At 29.1% G+C, this 285-nt stretch overlaps 1 protein-coding gene across 1 annotated transcript in view; it reads right to left on the bottom strand.

The window, feature by feature from the left end:
• Window positions 1–285, bottom strand: part of LOC119588500 (serine hydroxymethyltransferase, cytosolic-like) — a 13640-nt gene that overhangs the window by 12689 nt on the left and 666 nt on the right. The gene's annotated exons all lie outside the window — the stretch shown is intronic.

The raw sequence follows: 285 nt of genomic DNA, 5'->3' as shown, positions 1-285 counted from the left end.
TTATTGGTTTTTACACTTATTCTCAATCGTTCTATCAACCTATCAACCTGTTTTCTCAATTAAATCAATACTAACCATAATAAAAGCAGGCCAGTCAACTCATCTGTCGCGAAATGCATGCAAATCGGCTGTCAATTCATTTGCATATAAATAAAATGATAAAAAAAAAAAGTTTAAAGAAGACATTATCATAAACATTAAATAAACTTAAGAGGTGTGTATGTAAATTCGATGAATATCCTAACATTAATATGTTAATACTGTCCATAGCTTATTTTGTGAGCG

This window comes from Penaeus monodon, chromosome 24 (assembly GCF_015228065.2).
Source record: "Penaeus monodon isolate SGIC_2016 chromosome 24, NSTDA_Pmon_1, whole genome shotgun sequence".
Lineage (NCBI taxonomy): Eukaryota > Metazoa > Arthropoda > Malacostraca > Decapoda > Penaeidae > Penaeus > Penaeus monodon.
Note: the sequence above shows the minus strand (reverse complement) of the source record. Positions and strands in the feature narration are given on the sequence as shown.